Below are 21,286 nucleotides of genomic sequence, written 5' to 3' on the forward strand. Positions count from 1 at the left end.
CCATAGATACGAGTTTTGATTTACATTTTAAGTACCGCTACTTCCCACTTGCTTGCCTAAAAAGCTGCCATCATCCCTCTATAATGGGCGAATTGTTGATTGTATTGGTAGTGTACATTGACAAGTGTTTAAACGTGCTAGCCTGCTTTCCCTACAGTGCTGTGGAAGAGGTTCAAATGGCTCTGAGCACTATGGGACTTAACATCTGAGGTCATCAGCCCCATAGAACTTAGAACTACTTAAACCTAACTAACCTAAGGACAACACACACATCCATGCCCGAGGCAGGATTCGCACCTGCGACCGTAGCGGTCGCGCGGTTCCAGACTGAAGCGCCTAGAACCGCTCGGCCACCAGCGGCCGGCGCTGTGGAAGTGTTTTCTCGCACATTCTGGTCAGCCTCTGAGTTCTGTGGACGCACTCCAACGTGCTGTGGCTCAGTTACCTCTGAGCTGTAGCCGTGTGAGTTCGCACAACATTATTTCGGAATCGGTCTGCCAGATTTGTTCAAAGTTTTGATTCTTAGTGGAGTATTGGTGTGCCCTTGCTGTTGTGGTATTGCGTCGTTGTTTTTGACTTTGCGTTATTTTTTTTTAAAATTCCTCTGAACAATTGGCATCAGAGTATCGTGCTCTTTGTTGTCTTGCAGTACACAGGCGCAATACATTATAATTTTCGGAAGGAAGTATGTTAAATGAAATAAACGATCTATTGAGTATAGACTATGGTTTAAGAGCAATCAAAAAAAAGAGAAAAGTAATGAGGATTTGCAGACGTACGCGGCAAAGATAATATCAGAATTGGTTATCACGCAGCATATAAAGTGAATGTAATTTGCTAATTTGGAGGCAACACAATGCATGGCAGAAGAAGTGAGGAGGTAAGAAGCAGATTATCACCGGCAATGAGGTTATTTCTGGGAATGTACTTCTGAAATACAGCATTGTATGGAAACGAATCATGAATGTTGGGAAAATCGAAAACGGAATGGATATCTTTGAGATGTGGTTTTAGAGAACGAACCTGACACTACGTGACTGATAAGATAAGAAACGAGGAGGTTTTTCACAGACACTGTGAGGAAAGCAACATGTGGAAAACAGTAACTATGGACATGGTGATAGGACATGTATTCAGTCGTTAGGGAATAACCTCCATAGCTCTAGTGGGAGTCATAGAGGGCAAAAATTGTGTGGGAAGGAAGATATTAGAGTACGTTGACCAAACAATTGAGGAACATGGATGTAGGTGTCACTGCCAGATGAGAGGATTAGCACAATAGAAGAGATTGTAATGGGCCACATCGAACCAGTCACATGACTTTTTACCCTACCTCCTTCTCACCATTCTATTCCCCCCCCCCCCCCCATTTATGACCAAAATCCCAGTAAAAATGTATTTATCATCTTCGGTGCATAGAGGAACAAATAATGCAGATAGGAGCAACAATATTATGAAAAGGATAGTTGCTACTTATCATATAGTGGAGATGCTGAGTCGCAGATAGGCACAACAAAATGACTGTCAAACAAAGCTTTTCGCCAAACAGGACTTCATCAGAATTAGGGAACACTCACACAAACACACACACACACACACACACACACACACACACACACACACACACTCAACTCACACACACATGACCACAGTCCTGGCTGCCAAGGCCAGACTGCGAGCAGGAGCATGTAATGGGAGAAGGAACCTGGGTGGTGGGGTAAGGATGATGATGGGTTGTGGAGGGGGAGGGATAACAGGGCTTGGTTGGGGGATGGTAAGGCGCTACTTGTGGAAACATACAGAGATGAGGTGGGGAGAGGGTAGGGCAGATTGGTGCATATGGGAGGTTATACAGAGGGCAGGGGTGGGTGGGGTGCGGCAGAAGAGAGAGAGAAGTATAAAGACTGTGGGTGCATTGATGAAATAGAAGGCTGTGCAGTGTTGGAATAGGAACAGAGAAGGGAATAGGTGGTTAAAGGTCAACGATAATTGGAGGTTGAAGCCAGGAGGGTTACGGGAACATAGGATACATTGCAGGGAGAGTCCCCACCTGAGCAGTTCATAAATTATGGTGTTGGTGGGAAGGATCTAGACGGTACAGGCTGTGAAACAGTGATTGTAATAAAGAATGTGGTGTTGGGCAGCGTGCTCAGAAACTGCGTGGTCTAGCTGTTCCTTGGCTACCTTTTGTCAGTGGCCAACCATGCTGACAAACAGCTTGTTAGTTATCATACCCTTATAGAATGCAGCACAGTTGTTGCAGCTTAGCTTGTACATGACATGACTTGTTTCAAAGGTAGACACCCTTTGATGGGATAGGTGATGCTTGTGATCAGACTGGAGTAGGTTTTGGTGGGAGAATGTATGGATGGGTCTTGCATCTAGGTCTATTACAGCGATAACAGCTGTGAGGCAAGTGGTTGGGAGCAAGAGTTCTGTAGGGTTGGACAAGGATGTTGTGCAGGTTCAGTGGGCAGTGGAATACCACTGTGGGAGAAGTGGGAAGGATAGTGGGTAGGATGTTCCTACTTTCAGGTCATGATGAGTGGTAATCGAAACCCTCACAGAAGCTGTAATTTAGTTATTCCAGTCCCAGGTGGTACTGAATCACGAAGGGATTACTCCTTTGTGGCCAGATGGTGGGACTTTGGGAGGTGGTGAGTGGCTGGAGAGATAATGCATGGGTGATCTGTTTTTCTACATGGTTGGGAGGATAATTACGGTCTTTGAAGGCCTCAGTGAGACCCTTGATGTATTTAGAGGGGGACTGCTTGTCACTACAGAAGAAATGGCCATGGGTGACTAGGCTGTACGGAAAGGCTTGGTATGTAGTGGGTGGCAACTGTCGAATGAAGGTATTGCTGGTGGTTGGTACATTTGATACGGACGTAGGTACTTACGTAGCAGTCTTTAGGTGGAGGTCAACATCGAGCAAGGTGGTTTGTTGGGTTGAGGAGGACAAGGTGAAGCAAACAGGGAGAACGTGTTAAGGTTCTGGAGGAATGTGAATAGTGTGTCTTCACCCTCTATCCAGATCACAAAGATGTGATCAACGAATCTGAACCAGATGAGGGGTTTGGGATTCTGAGTGGTTAGAAAGGATTCCTCTAGATAGCCCATGAATAGGTTGGCTTAGAATGGTGCCACGTGGCCATATTCTTACCCCAGATTTGTTTGTAGATGATGCCTTCATAGTATAAGTAATTGTGGGTGAGGATATAGTTGGTTATGACAACTAGGAAAGAGGTTGCAAGTTCTTTCTGTCATACTACGACGCTGTCACTGTCTCCCTCTTGTTCTCTCTTAGCAGCTTCAGCTGTATTTGGTCCTTCGTTACTGTATCACTACCGGTTTCGTGGCGCTAAAAGCCACATCTTCGGGTGAACGCATCATTAAAACATTAGAGCAGTGGGCTGCCAAAATTGTTGAGATGGGAAAGGCTGACAGGGAGGTAGTTGGAGAAAAAGAAGAAGGAAGAAACTGATCGAAAGTCGGGTGCGGACTGTTGATCTCTTCAACGCGTAACTGAACAGAATCAGATCAGAACCTAAGTCTGTGAATTGATACGAACAGTTCACTTTACACATGGTAAATTTGTGCACTTGTGCAGTTCTGCGATACTGTGGACAATCTCACGGCTGGTAGATTGGATGAGGGAGCCATGCTGCTTGATCCGTCAGGTCGCCGGACCTCAGCGGTTATGAACTTCTACCTGTGAGAGAACGTGAAAAGTATCGTGTCTGCGGAGCCCATGTGAGACCTACAGACTAGAACGGAGTACTCAATTTGCCTGTGAAGTCTCACGGCTGCATGCAGGTACATTACAATCTGCGGGCACTTTTACTACCTCGTATAGGCCACATGACAGCTCTTGCCGACTGGAATATCCACTACACGTTATTGTATTTTATTAATATACTCACCTGCAATATGGAAACCATTTATTTCCGTTAGTATTTTCATTAGACCTCATTTTTTCCTACCCTATCAGCGTCTGTTTCCACCAGTTTGATCCATTTTTCAAAATCGACCTGACAAGTCTGTGGTATTCAGTAGGAAATCTATTGGAGGAAGCAAATTTTCACTTGGTGTGGAAAGCCTCACGGAAAATTAAGCAGGCCCCAGATGGGCAGCGGACTGATCGGGGCGGAACGTTAATAAATCTGCCCGAATAAATCGCCTTTGTGTACATTGTATGCTAATTTTGGAGCGCCGGCCGCCATTACCGCGTACAGCGTATTGAATTTTAGCGGACAGCGACTCTATAAATCTGCCGCCCGCTGCACGCTGCAGCGTGGCGGGTAGCCTGCTAGCCGTCTCTCCCTTCTCGATATACTGGCCCAGAGACCAATAACACTGCAGCAGTACGCCTGGAAGTCGTCATTACTCATGGACCTGAACGCCCCGCCTTTCGTTTGTCACCGTGCAACTGTTCTGGCTCCCGAGAAGGACTACAGAATATAATACGAGCGACATTCTCAAAGTGAAGAATGTTTTGATCTGACGAGACTTCCAATTTTCTCCCCGCCCTCGCCACCGCGTCATAGGCCTTCCTAATGTTAGTGAAGTGACTTGAATCACTTAATAAAAACAAGTCTTCCAGTCCAGACTTATACCAGTTAGGTTCCTTTAAGACTATACTGCTGCAATAGCTCCATACGTAACAATCATATACAACCGCTCACTGGACGAACGATCCGTACCCAAAGACTGGAAAGTTGCACAGATCACACCAATATTCAAGAAAGGCAACGGGAGAAATCCACTAAATAACAGGCCCGTATAATTAACGTCGATATGCAGCAGGATTCTGGAACATATATTGTGTCCGAAGATTATGAATTACCTCGAAGTGAACGGTCTATTGACACATAGTCAATAAGGATTTAGAAAACATCGTTCTTGTGAAACACAATTAGCTCTTTACTCACACGAAGTGCTGAGTGCTATCGACAAAGGATTTCAGATGGATTCCGTATTTTTAGATTTACAGAAGGCATTTGATATAATACCTCACAAGCGGCTTATAATCAAAAAGCTTACTTGTGGAACTTCGTCTAAGATATGTGACTGGATTCGTGATTTTCTGTCAGAGAGGCCACAGTTCTTATTAACTGACACAAAGTCATAGAGTAAAACAGAAGTGATATCTGGTGTTCCCCAAGGTGGTATTATAGGCCCTCTGCTGTTCCTTGTCAGTACAACAATTTAGGAGAAAACCGGAGAAGCCATCTAATATTGTTTGCAGAATATGCTGTCGTTTATCGTCCAGCATCAGAAGATCAAAATCAACTGCAGAACGATTTAGATAAGTTATCTGTGTGGTGCGAAAATAGACAGCTGATCGCAAATAATGAAAAGTATGAGGTCACCCACATGAGTGCGAAAAGGAATTGGTTAAACTACGGTTACAAGATAAATCAATCGGATCTAAAGGCCACAGGTTCAACTAAATATCTTGGAATTACAATTACGACCAGTTTCACTTGGAAAGAACGCATAGAAAATGTTGTGGGGAAGGCGAAGCAAAGACTTTGTTTTAATGGCAGAACACTTAGAATATGCAATATATCTACTAAAGAGACTGCCTACAGTACCGTCCCCCTTTCGAGTACTGCTGCACGGCGTGGATTCTTACCAGCCAGGAAGGGCTCTCAACAAGGGAAGTGTCCATGCGTTTCGGAGTGAACCAAAGCGAAGTTGCTCGGACATGGAGGAGATACAGACAGACGAGAACTGTCGATCACATGCCTCGCTCAGGCCGCCCAAGGGCTATTACTGCAGTGGATGACCGCTACCTACGGATTATGGCTCGGAGGACCCGACAGCAATGCCACCATGTTGAATAATGCTTTTCGTGCAGCCACAGGACGTCGTGTTACGACTAAACCTGTGCGCAATAGGGTGCATGATGCGCAACTTCACTCCAGACGTCCATGGCGAAGTCCATCTTTCCAACCATGTCACCATGCAGCGCGGTACAGATAGGCTCAACAACATGCCGAATGGACTACTCAGGACTGGCATCACGTTCCCTTCACCGATGAGTGTCGCATATGCCTTCAACCAGACAATCGTCGAAGACCTGTTTGGAGGTAATCTGGTCAGGTTGAATGCCTTAGACACACTATCCAGCGAGTGCAGCAGGGTGGAGGTTCCCTGCTGTTTTGGGGTGGCATTGTGTGGGGCCGACGCACGACCCTGGTGGTCACAAAAGATACCGTAACGGCGGTACGATATGTGAATGCCATCCTCCGACCGATGGTGTAACCATATCGGCAGCATACTGGCGAGGTATTCGTCTTCATGGACTACAATTGGCGCCCCTGTCGTGCAAAACTTGTGAATGACTTCCTTCAGTATAACGACATCGCTCGACTAGAGTGGCAAGCATGTTCTCCAGACATGAATCCTATTGAACATGCCTGGGATAGATTGAAAAGGGCTTTTTATGGACGACCTGACCCACCAACCACTCTGAGGGATCTACGCCGAATCTCCGTTGAGGAGTGTGACAATCTGGACCAACAGTGCCTTGATGAACTTGTGGATAGTAAGCTACGACACGACAGGTATGCATAAATGCGAAAGGACGTGCTACTGGGTATTAGAGGTATCTGTGTGTACAGCAGTCTGGACCACCACCTCTGAAGGTCTCACTGTATGGTGGTACAACATGCAATGTGTGGTTTTCGTGAGCAATAAAAAGGAGCGGAAATGATGTTTATGTTGATCTCTATTCCAATTTTCACTACAGGTTCTGGAACTCTCGGAACCGAGGTGATGCAAAACTTTCTTTGATGTGTGTATTACTAATCTGTAAAGAGCCGCTGGAAACCTCTTACCAAAACAGAATGTATCCCTGAACAACCTCTGACTGTGTTGTGTTCTGCTACATACACAACGGTAAGGCAGGCGGGCTACAGACTGGTGTGGCAGCTATCGTTGGAGAGAAGCTAGGTGGGAGCAGAAATAATTAGTTAACACGGTAAACAAAAGATTTACTTAACTTGAATTTCTCCAAGTATACGAAGACTGACTAAAAATAATGCAGAAAGAAAGAGAGTGTAGCTATCACAATGTCAACAAGGATGAGGCTCTCTGAACTAAGCTTGAACGTAGATGTCGGGGCCAGAACCAGGCGCCGTCTTCATAGTGAAGTGGGTTGAAGCGCGAGTGGACTGTGTGGCTGCCGCCAGCCGTCCTACATCGGTGCGACAGAGGACGCTCGTAGTCCAGATCTGCTGGAGGCCTGGCTCAACGCAAGTGCTCCATTGGGTCTGCCAGATCCCGCACGGCTGCTATCGGAGTCTGACAGAAAATTGCGGTTCCATCGCCACCTTTGACGCCTGAAAATGAGGTGATACCACAGTTTGTCGGTGGAGTTCTTGTTTACCCTGTATACAGATAATATCTGTTTGTAGCGTACATACACTATGTGATCAAAAGTATCCGAACGCCTGGCTGAAAACGGCGTACAAGTTCGTGGCGCCCTCCACCGGTAATACGGGAATTCAATATGGTGTTGGCCCACCCTTAGCCTTGATGACAGCTTCCACTCACGCAGGCATACGTTCAGTCAGGTGCTGGAGGTTTCATGGGGAATGGCAGTCCATTTTTCACGGAGTGCTGCACTGAGGAAAGATGTCCATGTCGGTCGGTGAGGTCTGGCACGAAGTCGGCGTTCCAAAACATACCAAACCGTGTTCTATAGGATTCAGGTCATGGCCCTGAGCAGGCCAATCCATTAAAGGGATGTTACTGTCTTGAAACCACTCCGCCACAGGCCGTGCATTATGAACAAGTGTTCGATCTTGCTGAAAAATGCAATCGACGTCCCCTAATTGCTCTTCAACAGTGCCACGCGGGGTACCCGTGCGGTCTTGGGTGGCTTGTGACGGTTCGCGCGGCTCCCCCTGTCGGAGGTTCGAATCCTCCGTCGGACATGGGTGTGTGTGTTGTCCTTAGCGTGATGAGTGAGTTTAAGTTAGTTTGAGTAGTTCGTAAGCCTAGGGACCGATGACCTCAGCAGTTTGGTCACATAGTCCTTACCACAAATTTCCAATTTTCTTCAACAGTGGGAAACAAGAAGGTGCTTAAAACTTCAATGTTGGAATGTGCTGTGATAGTGCCACACAAAACAACAAGGGGTGCAAGACCTCTCCATGAGAAACACGATCACACCATAAACCCGCTTCCGGAGTAGCCGAGCGGTTCTAGGCTCTTCAGTCTGGAACCGCGCGACCGCAACGGTCGCAGGTTCGAATCCTGCCTCGTGCATGGATGTGTGTGATGTCCTTAGGTTAGTTAGGTTTAAGTAGTTATAAGTTCTAGGGGACTGATGACCTCAGATGTTAAGTCCCATAGTGCTCAGAGACAGAGCCACACCATAACACCACTGCCTCCGAATTTTACTGTTGGCACTACACATGCTGGCAGATGACGTTCACCGGGCATTCGCTGTACCCACACCCTGCCATCGGATCGGCACATTGTGTACCGTGACCGTCACTTCACACGACGTTTGTACACTGTTCAATCGTCCAATGTTTACGCCCCTTACACAAAGCGAGGCATCGTTTGGCATTTACCGGCATGATTTGTGGCTTATGAGCAGCTGCTCGACCATGAAATTCAAGTTTTCTCACCTCCTGCCTGTCATAGTACTTGCAGTGGATCCTGATGCAGTTTGGGATTCCTGTGTGATGGTCTGGATTGATGACTGCCAATTACACATTACGACCCTCTTCAACTGTCGGCGGTCTCTGTCAGTGAACAGACGAGGTCGGCCTGTACGTTTTTGAGGTGTATGTGTCTCTTCACGTTTCCACTTCACTATTACATCAAAAACAGTGGACCTAGGGACGTTTAGGAGTGTGGAAATCTCGCGTACAGACGTATGACACAAGTGACACCCAATCACCGGACCACGTTCGAAGTCCGTGTGTTCCGCGGAGCGCCCAATTCTGCTCTCACATGATGTCGAATGACTACTGAGGTCTCTGATATGGAGTACGTGGCAGTAGGTGGTAGCACAATGCACCTAATATGAGAAAATATGTTTTTGGGAGTGTGTGATACTTTTGATCACATAGTGTATATGGTATGCTCCAGATGTGTTGCGGTACAATTAAGGCATCTAAAAAGTGGTAACTGTAACAATTCTGATTTTACTTACAAATCTGTGTTACGAGTTCATAAACAGTTCGCATGTTTAAAATCACTTTTATTACTCAGGTTTCTGGCTCCTAATTATTTCCACGCGTTCTTCTATAGAAAGCCGTTCGATTATATGCACACTGCGCTGCACTGGCACAAAATATTTTCTCGTTTGTATTTTTTATACATCTTCATTCACTTCATCACCTTGTGTACTTGCTTTTGATCACTCTGAGTGCGATCGTCTTTTGTAGTGTTTTTGTGGTAGTGGCGGCGTCTGCTATTCCGCTGTGTGTTTCTACGCATCCTATTCTACCTTCCCAGCTCCTATATATATATATATATATATATATATATATATATATATATATATATATATATATATATATATCTGTGTGTGTGTATGTGCACATATCTGCGTGTGGAGGGGCAGTAGGGAAAAGGTGAGGCGAGTGCGGTGGTATGCGCCAACTTGGGGGTGTGTGTTAGTGCAGTGCAGTGCTCCGAAACTCGAATGGCTGTGTGTAGAAGAAAAGACACGGAAATAATTTAGGAACCAAAAGACATAAACATGTAAACAATTTAAACATGAGAACTGTTCATAGTCTCGTTAAACCGATATGTAAACAAATCACAATTGTTACAGTGACTACTGAAGATGCATTGAACGAAGCGTAGTGCCTCAGGTAGAAATATACGCCCATAAAAGATGGAATAGCTCCCACGTAACTTGTAAAACTGTGACTGAGGAAGAGAGTCCTCAAAAACAGAAAGATAACACATCTGTATATAGTCTTTCCTTGGTTCCCCTTTTTCTAGTTCAAACACAAATATATACTTTTTCTTTAGTTTCTCTTTTTTTACGATGTATTCTATTTAAAGAACACGTTAAGGCGGAAGACAAATAAGAAACAAAGAACAGAGAGTGATACACGTTTTGACGCAACGCCTGCGTTCTTGGTTGGTTGATATGAGCCTTATGAGCCAACTCTTTCAGCAGAAGTTTCCCCTTGCTGAAAAGTTACAAGTTGTAGCGACGAAGTGAGGAGAGTGGGTGGATGCTATTGTAGAGCTGGCTGTCAGAGGCGAATGCGAGGCAGATTGGACTGCTGTGATAAAAAAGCAGGCTTCCAGAGGTATATTCTCGCGACTTCTCCGCTGCTGCTGCAGCACATTGAGTCGCCAGACGTGTCTGTATTCTCTATAGCGGCATAAAAACGCACCGTGTCGCATTGTGAGCGCTCTTCACCAGCGGCGCCAGCAGAACTTCCTCTCTCGCCATCCGCCTTCTGTTCTGAAACATTGAAACAAATCACCACACCTCATTGTCCAGATTAGTCGAATTTGGTCTCTTATACACAAACGCATTTCGCAAACAAGGTGCGTGCTGTAGTAACCATCATAGCTGGATGAGCCACACGTAGTGAAAAGTGCACTTGCATGATGGTTGGTAGTGGACTAACTGTATCAGCACACTTCACTGTCGACTGGATAATTCAAGGTGACCATAAATTATCATAACCATATTAGACTTCAGTAACTTAACTACGAGGGACGTGCAGTAAATAACAATCCAATATTTTTTGTAGCCGATAATATACACCGTCCAGTGACAATAATGTGACTGCTGCCTATGTTAGACGTCAGTGTGCAATAAGCACACACAGATGGCAGGTGGGAGCATTCGCTGTGGAGGGTATACAAAGCGTATCGTGTACCGCAGAAGAAAACAGTGCAGTCGTTCTCCCAATACGAAAACGGAGCGATTTATGTGACATTCAAAAGGACAGGATCATTGGCTTTCAGGCCAAGGGTAGAAGCATTTCCGATACGGCAAAATTTGTAAACAGTTCGCGTGCCGCCGTTGTTAAACAATACCGTGCATGGCACAATGTTATTTTGAAAAGTATCATTATTTGTAAATGTTGTAGATAAAACCAAAGAAAAGAAAACTATAAAAAGATGAAAGACGAAAATTGTAAGATGTACAACCTGTTTTAATCATCAGGTAACAGGTTTATAATTTGGCAATAATAAATAAATGGCACAATGGCGCTCTCCTAAAACGACGCCGGGGCAACTGTGGTACTACACGGGCCATAGATTACAAGAGAGAACGACGTGCAACTGTCGAGCAACTAACAACCCAGATGAATCAAGGGGCTACATATAGTGTCTGCTCAACGACCGTTCAGCGGACGCTGCTGCATATGGGTTTCCGCAACAGACGCGTGGGACTAGCACGCCATTACAGCAATTCTACGTCCATTGAGCGGCGACAAGTGGCTTTTTCATGTGCTCCATCGGACAGATGGCCGTTTGCGTGTACGGCCACGTAACAGCCATCGGAAGGGTCCAGGCCAGAGGAGGGAGGTTTATGGTCTCGGGAATGTTTTCGTGGAATTCCCTGTCTGATCTCGTCATTCTGGAAAGCACAGTGGATCAAGACAAGTATACAATTATCCTTGGGGACCATGTAGTATGTTTCTCCTCGGCATGATGGCATCTTCCGGCAGGACAATGCAACGTGTCACACAGTTCGTAGTGTAAGAGCGTGGTTCAAAGAGCGCCAGAATGAGTGTGCCTCACTCCAATGGCAACAAAACTTCCCGGATTGAAACCCAATAGAATAAATGTTGGGCCGACTTGGTCGGGCTTTTCGGACCACGGACCGTCCAAGGAGAACCTAGCGCATCTGGCCACTGCATTGTAGTCGGCATGGCTCCTCATTCCTGTCGGTATCATCTGGACTCTCGTTAACACCCTCTCTGCACGTTTCACAGTACTGAAAAAGTGGTTATTCAAGCTTCTGACGGGTGATCAGATTTATGTGACTGGACAGTTTGTACAGGATGTCTCTGCTAAGAGTCGTCAGGCACATTTTCTCTGCTGTTTCAACACATATTTGAATTTCGTTTTTGCGTCGTGTAACTGGAATCGCCGGCCGGTGTGGCCGAGTGGTTCTAGGCCCTTCAGTCCGGAACCGCGCTGCTGCTACGGTCGCAGGTTCGAATCCTGGCTCTGGCATGGATGTGTGTGATGTTCTTAGGTTAGTTAGGTTTAAGTAATTCTAAGTCAAGGAGAATGATGACCTCAGGTGTTAAGAACCATAGTGCTTAGAGCCATTTGAAACATTTTTTTAAAACTAGGATCAGCCCAGACTAATAGTGCTCATCGCTTCTTTCATGCGATGCCCAATGTCGACGGAGAATGTCGGTTTCTTTCCCGTTACAAACAAAATGATTTTGAGGCGGAATTTTACGCGCCAATTTGATAGAGCGATCCCAGACTAGTGTAGTGAGTTATTTGTTTTATCGATGTGTATTAACAGCGACAGCAAAACTCGAAGAATAAACAGCGATCCAGCAGTCACTTAGTAGCACTGCTTGCTTGGCGGTGGCCGTCAGCCTAGGTAAGGGCAGTGCTCTTACTGCTTGAGTACTGGTTATTCTTCGAGTTTTAGTGTCCGTGTTAATACAAGTCGATAAAACAAATATTGCATTAGACTAATCTGGGACAGCTCTATCAAATGGGTTCGTGAAATTCCACTTTAAAATAATTTCTTTTTGTAACGGGAAACAAAGTGACGCTTTCCGTCGACGCTGGGCGTCCCATGATAGGAGCGATGATCACTATTTGTTTGGTCCGACTCCAGTTACACAATGCAAAAACTTAATTGCAAATATCTGCTGAGAGACCAGAGAAAATGTGCCTGACGTCTCTTAGGGGAGACACCCTCTATAGGATAATATCCTATGATCAGATGACAGAGCCATAAAATCATCAAACTGGCGCCCATGCACGACACTAGTTACAAGCAATGTGCTGTATTTAAATTCTTCGTCGCGGAAAAAGAAACCGTGGCGAACAGCCATAAACGTATGTATGCAATGTATGACGACATTACAGGCCGGACCTTATCGATGGCGTCAGTATGGAGACGGGGTTTTGTGATCATTGGTTAATGAAGTTAATAAATCAGTGTAGAGGCCTAGGAGAGCGTTTCTGCCAGAAAGAGCAGATAAGCAGTTGTTAGCATCTCACTTAGACAATGAACTGCAATCATTTAGTTCCAGAATGATGGCCATAGAGGAATTCTGGACAAAATTTATACAGATTATAAATCGTGCTATCGACAAGTATGTCTCCAGTCCGATTAAGGACGGGCAAAGATTGGTAGAGATTCGTGTGTCTGTGAAAAGATCTGGGCGCGAAGCGTACATCTGCCGGCCTATTACTTTGACTAAAGATCTGGCGGAGGAACCGAAAAACTTCTGGTCCTATGTAAAATCGCTAAGCGGGTCTAAGGCTTCTATTCAGTCACTCGTTGACCAATAAGGTTTGGCAACCGAAGACAGCAAAAGGAAGGCCGAAGTTTTAAATTCTTCATTTAAGGAATCGTTCACGCAGGAGAATCGTACAAAGATACCCTCGTTTGACCATCGCACACAGTCCCGTATGGATGGCATAGTAATAACCCTCCATGACGTAGGGAAACAACTGAAAGAATTGGAAACAAATGAGTCGCCAGGTCGGGATGGAATACCAATTCGGTTTTGCAAAGAGTATTCTACATCACTGGTCCCTTACTTAGTTTGCATTTATTACGAATCTCTCGACCAACATTAAGTATCGAGAGACTGAAAAAAGACCAGGTCACTCCTGTATATAAGAATAGTAAAATACGGTCACGCTAAAATTACAGACCAGTATCCTTAACATCGGTTTGCTGCAGAGTTCTAAAGTATATTCTGAGTTCGAACATAATAAATTTCCTAGAGATCGAAAAGCCCAAGTCCACGAAACAGCATGGCTTCAGATATCATCGCTCGTGCGAAACATAGCTTGCTCTTTTCACATACGATATACTGCGAACTATAGACGAAGGGCAGCAGGAGAACTCCATATTTCTAGATTTTCGAAAAGCTTTCGAACGCTACCCCACTACAGACTGTTAACGAAGGTACGTGCTTACGGAATACGCTTTCATACATGTTACTGGCTCAACACGTATACTGGACGAGATGTTCTGATTTGGTGGCCCACACGGTCACCTAACCTCGCACCGCTCGCACGCGATTTTCTAAGGGATCAGATGCTCTGAATCAAGGTTAGTGACCTACAGGACTTGGAGACACGCATTCCCAACGCTTTTGAAAATATCGACTTGGAGTTTGTGCAGCGTACGAAGAAAGATTGAATACCTACTGGACGTTGTCCGTGCCACTAATATCACACACTTTCAGGCCCACGAAAGAGAAAACAAAAATTTATGAAATGTCTTGTCGCATGTTGCAAACGAGTTTTAACATCTAGTATAAGAATAACGTTCAATTACTGTACCCTATAATTTTTTTCTCATAACATACTTATCTTTAAGAGAATTTGGTGACAATATCAGTTAACATTTCGCCGGCCGCGGTGGTCGTTCGGTTCTAGGCGCTGCACTCCGGAACCGCGGGACCGCTACGGTCGCAGGTTCGAATCCTGCCTCGGGCATGGATGTGTGTGACGTCCTTAGGTTAGTTAGGTTTAATTAGTTCTAAGTTCTAGGGGACTGATGACCTAAGATGTTAAGTCCCATAGTGCTCAGAACCATTTTTTTTCAGTTAACATTTCTTTCGCTTGTACTATTTTTCCATACAGTCTCCATCATGTTCCATGACCTTACACAAGTTTGAGTAATCTGTGTAAGAGCATGTTTTCCTTCTTGGTAAAATGTCATGTCTTGTTTTCGTAGCCATGGCCCAAACAGATGTAAGTACGGTGGCGCCAGTTCTGGACCATAAAATAGCGTCCAACAAAATTTGGCGATGTGTTTCCGTGTTCTGAGACTTGTATGTAGGAGTGCATTGTCGTGTTGGAGCAAGATTTCTTTGCTTTCTTATCATGCCGAGCAAGTCAGAAACGGTTCTTGAGTTTGCTCTGAGTCTTCACATTTGCCTATCAATTATTGGTTGACCGTTTTGGATCATTCTTGAAATGAATGTAGAAAAAATTTTGTTGGTAAATTGTCAAAGTATTCGTAACAATGTTCCTGAATTCTCTGCCATCCAGGAAAGTTCTCAACCTTAAACTATTCTTGGGAAATCTGTCTAAAATCCGAAGTAAAAAGCTCTGAGATATTTAGATTGGGATGTATGTCGGAAAGACATCCAATAAACATATGTATGCAGTGTATGGTAATAACGCAACTGATGGTACTATTGGACCAAGTAGAGCCTCAGAAAGTGCAGAAATTCAGCTCCATGAACGGCCACGCTCGGAAGTTCTGTCACAGCCACTGCTCCCAACATGGTAAGCCGCGCTGATGCCAATATCCGTGTGGACCGGAGCTCCAAAGCTGGACGATTGGGACTACAGATGGCAGTAAGCATTGGAAGTCCGTTTGCAATGGTTGAGACTCTTGGGTATTGAAAAGTATGCTTAAGATGGGTTACACGAAAGCTCAAGGAGACAACAAAATTCAAAGAACAGCATTCTGATCTGAATTGTTGGAGAAGCTTGAGGCCAATGGAGGAGCCTTTCTGTCAGGGGTCCATTCAGTTTACAAAACCTGGGTGCATCACTTTGAGCCAGAAACAAAAATGCATTTGCTCAAATTGCACGGCCCGCATTCAATAAAAAAACCCCATTGTGCACTGCACAAGTACTCTGCTACCCGAGTAGCTGCTTTCCTAGTGTAGTGCACCCCGGACCTGCCAAGGGGAGTCCTACAAATCCCCACACGATAAACTAAGGAAAAAAATCGCCATAGTAACACATGTCAAGAAACAAGTACTTCTTGCGATTTTGGTCATTTTACACGTGTCGAGACTGACCTGACTCGAACTCAGGACCTTCGAGGTACTGGCAGAACTGAAGCTATGAAGATGGGTCGAGAGTCGTGCTTGGGTAGCTCAGATGGTTGAGCACTTGCCCGCGAAAGGCAAAGATCCCGAGCTCGAATCTCGGTCCGGCACACAGTTTTAATCCCCCAGGAAGTTTCAACTCTCTTCTACATCAGCCGCTCCTTATCGCTTCTATCATGAGACGCCCAGCGTATGCATCGTTTTGAGTGTGTGCTGGAACCAGAATAAGACTGGGGATTCCGTGGGGTGTGGAATGGCAACAACGTAAATAATGAAGCTGAGTTCTCTTATTCCAAGCGGAAATTCTAAGACATGATTACGTTCTATTGTTTAGCCAACGGTATTAATAACCTTGCGCATGATATGTGCACTAAACTAAGTCCTCAGCGGTGCATTCTGCGTGAGAAAGTGTTGGAAAGGATGTTCCAGTGACATACGGAGAAACGATGTTCGCAAGAAGCACGACAAATCACGGTAGACCTCGCACATTCTGCGCGCTGGGTGTGGGGGGAGCGAGTTTTACGAGAAATATAAGATGATCCTGAAACAAACGTACTAAGAAATGAATTGATTGAGGACATGCACAGCTCGAGCATTATCTCGGCGTTCACCTGACATTAATCCCGCATATTTCTGCGTATGGAGACAGTTAAGTGCTTTGGTGTATTGAACACCTATCGACAACATGTACACGTTACAAGAGCATGTGTCTCATGCGTGTGACTAAATCCAAAGACAGTCAGGAGCATTTTCAGGAGTTTGTGATTTTTTGACAAAGAGGACTGGACGATGTGTAATAATGAGTGGTAACAACACTGCGCATCTCAGCAGGCAGGTGGCTCTTGCAGGACAGGAGTGCCCATATGTGATCAAGTACATGTTTCGAGGCAAATCTTTACAAGACGGTTTTGTCATGTTGTGACTGCTACCACCTGTAGGAATGTGGGCCACTTTTTACTACCCTGTGGCCCACCATTCGTCCAAAAGTTCATTAAAGCAGGTGCAACGAGTCTAATAATTAACCGTTATAAAACTACCGTGTCGAATCTAGCTTCAGATTAACATTACGAAAATTAGCAAAGAATTTTCCTCGTACCAGGAAGCAGCTGTAAAGCGTTTGAGATTATTCCATCATTATCTAATACCCTTAAAAGAGCGGCTGCCGTTGTTTAACTCAGACTGATTATACAAAAGGATATCCAGTTTCCTGGCGCCAGCGAAATGCAGCACGTGTTCCATAGGGGCTTTGGGAGCTGTCGTTGCACGTGGAGATTTATTGTGGCTGCAGAGACAAGTCGCGGTGGGCGTGTCTCGGATAGATTGTTCCGACGCTGGGAGTGAAGCTGACAAATGGTTTCCTCTCGTGCGTGTCGCCTCTCTGCCTTCCCCCCTCCCCTTCCTTACTTCCAACAAGAAAGCAGAGCGGTCCGGGCAGACTGCAGCGATTGTCTCACAGGCAGGCAGCGCCACGCCGATACCGGATACGCCTTCCGTAGACTAGGCTTCCGGGTACGACATGCTTGTTGGTCGCTATAACCGAGAAGAATAACAGCTCTGGTAAACCGTTTGCTTTCTTTACAAGTTAGGTAATATGCCAGTCTTCCGGACTTACTATTTATGATGATGAGAATACTGTTTCCCAACAACACTGTCCTAAACATACAAAATGTCTCTCCTGCACCAACTGAATAAGCATGTTCTTTATTTGTAGAGTCGTGTTCAAAAAGTTGTGCAGTTAGGGGTGTACAGAGCGTAAAGGGTATAAGTGCAGATTTTTTATATGTGGCACTTTCATAAGTACACACATCGATGTATTGTTTTTCTCTGCATCCAACTATCTTCCCACAAACACGTCACAAATTTTACGACCTGAGGTCTTCTGCGTGGCCGTAACTGCACAACTAAGTGGACCAAGCCTGTCAGTATAGACTAACCGTTATGCGTCCACTTGTCCACAATTCAACACCAGACCTGCTGCCCAGGGGAAAATAAGCATTAATAGCTTGCTCGTGACACATATACACTGATAATCCAAAACATTATGACTACTGCCCGCTACGACACTGGATGCCACCTGGCGGCGTTCCGGGCACGTTACGCGGTAACAGAAGTATGCGAGAGGAGCGAACACGGACGGGGAATCACACAAGCGAAAATATGGACTGCAAATGGGGAAATCCAGTGAGATAAGCGACTTTGACAAACGGCAGATTATTATTAGGCAGAGCCTGTGAACGAGTACCTCGAAAACGGCGAAGCTGGTCGAATGTTCAGGTGCTGTTGTCGGGAGCACCTACGGAATGATGTAGAAGGACAGTAGAATGGAACAGATGGTGGTCTGTGGCATCTCTGCCGAAAGAGCGTGATGCTGGTGCACGCAAAAGTGTTTCAGAGCACACCGTTTACCGTGAATTGTTGAACACGGAGCTCCGCAGCAGACCACCCCTACGTGTTCACACGTCGACCCAACGACATTGTCAGTTACGATAGCAATGGGCACGGGACATCGAGTGTCGACCATCACTCAATGGAAACGTATCGGCTCCTCGGGTGAATCGCAGCGCGCCACGGACACCGGCTGGTGGGAGCAATACTATCGGGGACATTCTCCTGTGCTTGCATGGGACCTGTAGTAGTAGTCGACGACACGCTTACAACTGCGAATCACCTGCATCCCTTCCTGCTTGATGTCTTCCCCGATGGCGATGTCATCTTTCATCTACATCTACATCTACGTGATTACTCTGCTATTCACAATAAAGTACTTGGCAGTATAACTGTCCGTGCCTAAGAGCCAGAAGCGTGCTACATTGGTTTTGAGGAGCAGTATAATGAAATCATATTAATGTCTAGGCGACCAAATTCGCCTGATGTAAATATTATGGAACCCATCTGGGTCGTTTTCCGGCGTCATCACCGTGTACGCAAATCAGCGGCCAGTTATTTACACGAATTACATGACCTGTGCATAGATATCTAATGGCACATACCTCCACAAACTTACCTGCTATCGGGATCCTGACAAGTGATGCATTTTCTTCCAAAGACGGACAGACAAGCGCCGGCCGTTGTGGCCGAGCGATTCTAAGCGCTACAGTCGGGAACCGCGCGACCGCTACGATCGCAGGTTCGAATCCTGCCTCGGGCGTGGATGTGTGTGATGTCCTTAGGTTGGTTAGGTTTAAGAAGTTCTAAGTTCTAGGAGACTGACGACCTCAGAAGTTAAGTCCCATAGTGCTCAGAGCCATTTTGACAGACAAGCTATTAATCAGGTGGTCATAATGTTTTGGCTCGTCAGCGTACTTGGAGGTACTAATCAACCTACACTTTGTAACCTTGCAATAGCTATAATTATTACTCTGCAAACGACGTAAATACTGATGTAATGTTGTTCAGTACACTCTCATCAGCCACCAATAGCAATATTTGCACTTTTTGTATATGCAAAATTTTAACAAAAATGCTGTAGGTCTACTTATTGTTATGCTGCGCATGAAGTATCTGATTTGGACTTTACTTGTGCCACATTCTGTCACTGCCATCAGATCGTACAAACCAAAGAGTTCTTATCACTACATACGTCAAAGGGGCACAGCAGTCACAGCGCGGTGTCACTATATGAAAGAAAGATGTAGCAAATCAAATGTGCCCGTATTTAATTACGAATCAAATTGACTACAGTGTTGGAATGCGCATCTGGAAATATCTAGAGAGAATTTGTACTATTGTTGACTAAACGCCGAGGTTCCCTTTCAGTCGTAGTCCACGACTTTATCACCCCCTCTTCCCTGAAAACAACCCCTACGCAATGGGCAGGACGATAAAGTTTTTTGTCGTCTAACGCTCACTTTAATTCCTTAATGGTTCGAATTATTTCTACAGTTAAATTATTTTCAGCAGCACATAGTAATGCTTCTTGGCGTATGGCTACTTCTGAATATGTGAGGAGTCACCATTTGTGTAACGCTCGTACATACTGATCTAGGTATACACACCATTTTTTACGTATCTCTCGGAGTATTGTGTATTGAACCAGCGACCGACGGATAGGCTTCGTTCCGGCTTGGCTCTCAGTGGGCACAATCCCACAACAGGCCACAGCAATCCACCCACGCCACCGCCGCCCCACACCGAACCCTGGTTTATTGTGCGGTTCGGCCCCATGTGGATCCCCCCCACCGGAACGTCTCATATCAGACGAGTGTAACCCCAAAAGTTTGCGTGGTAGAGTAATTATGGTATACGCGTACGCAGACACAGTGCTTGCGCAGCAATAGCCGATATAGTGTAACTGAGGCGGAATAAGGGGAACCAGCCCGCATTTGCCGAGGCAGATGGAAAACCGCCTTAAAAACCATCCACAGCCTGGCCGGCACACCGGATCGCAACACCAATCCGCCGGTCGGATTCGTGCCGGGGAGCAAAGCCTTCCCGCTCGGGAAGCAGCGCGTTAGACCACTCGGATAGCCGACCGGGCTATTTCTCTCCCGTAGATATACCGGGTGATCAAAAAGTCAATATAAATTTTAAAACTGAATAAACCACGGAATATTGCAGATAGATAGGTAAAAATTGACACATATGCTTGGAATGACATGGGATTTTATTAGAACAAAAAGAAAAAAAAAACAAAGTTCACAAAATGTCCGACGGATGGCGCTGGACAGCAAAACGTCAGTGACTGCGCATGACAATGGTGTATAAAAGGAGCTGTAATGAGAGAGAGAATCAGAAGCGCCAGCAGTCGCAGCATGTTGACGTTACCTGAAAAGGCGCTTTTAGTGAAGCTGTATTATCAGAATGGCGAATGTGCTAGTTCAGCGTTACGATCCTATCGCCATAGGAAGGGGATTCGAACGGGTAAAGGTCTGTTGACGCAGCTGTGGCGAGAATGATTTCGAAGTTCGAAGCCACAGGTTGTTTAGACGTTAGACCCCGTAGTGGCCGACCGATCACAAGGCGTAATGCTGCTGAGACAGTTCAGGAAGAAATGGAGACTATAACGGGTTCGTCTATGCACCGGGAAGTCAGCGCTCGTGCAGTCGCACGTCACACCAGCTTTCCATACACCACTGTTTGGTTGGCACTTAGGCGTACCCTCCGATGCTATCCGTACAAAATCCATCGGCATCATGGCGATTTAGTGAAGCGGAGTGCATCTGCGGTGTGGGTGTTTCAAAAGATGGCGGAAGATGACGATTGGTTGAGTAACGTGTTGTGGACCGACGAAGCTTATTTCACGTTCCGATGGTCTGTCAACGCCCACAACTGCAGAA

General features: G+C 45.6%; 1 protein-coding gene across 1 annotated transcript in view; it reads left to right on the plus strand.

The window, feature by feature from the left end:
• The window catches only part of LOC126260619 (sodium/potassium/calcium exchanger Nckx30C), a 1,588,423-nt gene that overhangs the window by 185,597 nt on the left and 1,381,540 nt on the right, over positions 1 to 21,286 (plus strand). The gene's annotated exons all lie outside the window — the stretch shown is intronic.

This window comes from Schistocerca nitens, chromosome 5, assembly GCF_023898315.1.
Source record: "Schistocerca nitens isolate TAMUIC-IGC-003100 chromosome 5, iqSchNite1.1, whole genome shotgun sequence".
Classification (NCBI taxonomy): Eukaryota; Metazoa; Arthropoda; class Insecta; order Orthoptera; family Acrididae; genus Schistocerca; species Schistocerca nitens.